Consider the following 2,224-nt stretch of genomic DNA (forward strand, 5'->3'; position numbering starts at 1 on the left):
CCACATGGGTCACTTCCGGTTCTACTCCAACTATGGGCGGGAGTGGCTTCTCCGGTTTCACCAGCTATGCATTGCCAGTCCTTTCAGTCTCCAGTCCTCCCAGGATCATAGATTCAACATGTTTTGCATAGGCTTTCTCTTAGCAATAGTGCCCAATGTCATGCAGTAGCTGCAAAGGCAAACAAGATCTTATCTTGCATTAGACAGGGAATGGATTCAAGGTAAGTAAGCATAATTATGCCCCTCTATAAAGCATTAGTAAGACCACACTTTGAATATGGAGTACAGTTTTGGGCACCACTTCATAAAAAAGTCATTATGGAACTAGAAAAAGTGCAGAAAGGGGATGGAAAATCTTAAGAGGAGAGGCTAAATAATTTGTGTTTACATTAAATTTGTTTACATTAGGACTGAGGCATGCAAGAGGGGATATGATAACTATATACAAATATATTCAGGGACAATACCAGGAGCTTTCAAAATAACTATTCATCCCAAGGGCAGTACAAATGATACCGGGTCATCTCGTAATGCTGGAGGAAAGAAGATTTCAACATTAACAAAGGAAAGGACTAATATTGAAAATGATTATACTGCATGATACTATGGCAATGTACCGTAGTTTAATTGTTACAGATAATGTTTAGCCTTATTACTACACATGATCTTAGCCAAAAGGCCGAGAAGCGATAACCCGAAAGGGGCACTGACCCTGCGCTGCCCGTCGGCCTCGGGCACTACCTTTTATGAAGAAAAAAAGAGAGGGAGCCGCCTGCTGGGTTGCTTTTCACCTCCATGACTGCATTCAGCCACAGCTCCTCCTCGGACTCTTTGCAGCAGCAGCGGCAATGATGATGATGACGGATGCAAAAGTTAAAGGGGCCTATGCAGAGAGCAGCGAATTTTAAAATTGGCGAGTTTATTAAAAAGTAGCTTTTTTGGAGAGTTTTATTCTCCATATGCAGAAATGTACGAATTCTGCTATGTTTAACATGAATGCGTGTGGCGAGTTTAAATTGGCGAGATGCGCGCTTCAGAAATGTGTAAAAAAAAATTCGCGCCTTTTTTTTCCCTTTGCTATGGCCGCGAGCGGCAGCTTCTTGCCAATTTTTTCTGGCGAGGCAAAAAGGAGACAATCGCACCATTTTATTGGCGCGAACAGCCGCTAGATGCCGTTCGCGCCTCTCTGCATTAGGATATTTTTAAAACTGGTGAGATGGAGGTTCTCGCCAGCCGCGAGGCGAGTTTTAGAAATAGAAAAGAAAAATTGGCGCGTTTTTCGTAACTCGCCATTTTCTGCTGTTTTCTGCGCGATTTTCTCCAAAAAATGGCAAATTTTGAAATAGCGCTGCTCTCTGCATAGGCCCCAAAGACTTTTTATACACAAGAGAAAAGCAGTGCCACACATTGCAGGTGGGCCACAAGGCCTCATACAGCAAAACAGCCACAAGCTTTGGTTTCTTTTTCCCAGCAGCAATCAATTTCTGTTGATTTGCATAGGAATCACACACTTTTCCTCTGCTCGCCTGCTCATCTCGTCTGTTCCGACTCAGAAGCAGCAGTAAATGCTAGGAGGCTCCAGGTCATTTCAAGCAGACGACTGCCATCAATCAATCAATTAATAGATTTGATTCATTGTTTTCCAGAAATAAAAATATTGATGTATTTATAATCTATCCATCTATATAAATATCTCTATATTATAAGAATTAACTAGCAAAACTATATGTCTAGCCTGACCCACAAATAGGAATATAGATGCATTTATAACGTGTATATATATATATATATATATATATATATATATATATATATATATATATATATATATACAGTGTTCGACAAATCACCCAAAAATCTACTCGCCAAACCAAAAAATCTACTCGCCACCTAGTCCCACCCCCAACCCCGCCCGTAGTCCCGCCCCCAACCCTAGTCCCGCCCCCAACCCCGCTTTAAAATAAAATATATAAATAAAATACATTTAATAACTTCCTAGCCAGAACAACATTCGTTTTTGACATAAATGTCTTTATTGTATTACATTATACTACAATTAGTCCTTGTTACGTGTGTGTGTGTGTTGGATCTAGAAATAAAAGCCAGGTGTGAATGACTAGTTTCCTGAACCCCTTAACCAGTGTCTGGACGTCTCCGCTTCACAATATCTAAAGCAGCAATCCCACCTGGGCTCTTACCTGATCCGCAGTTCCTCAATGTCCAG

At 41.0% G+C, this 2,224-nt stretch overlaps 1 pseudogene; it reads right to left on the reverse strand.

Annotated features, from left to right (window-relative positions):
* Positions 1-543: 543 nt before the first annotated feature.
* On the reverse strand, positions 544-691 carry LOC142496358 (U2 spliceosomal RNA; annotated as a pseudogene).
* Between the last annotated feature and the right edge of the window lie 1,533 nt (positions 692-2,224).

Source organism: Ascaphus truei, chromosome 5 (genome assembly GCF_040206685.1).
Source record: "Ascaphus truei isolate aAscTru1 chromosome 5, aAscTru1.hap1, whole genome shotgun sequence".
In the NCBI taxonomy this organism is placed as follows: Eukaryota; Metazoa; Chordata; class Amphibia; order Anura; family Ascaphidae; genus Ascaphus; species Ascaphus truei.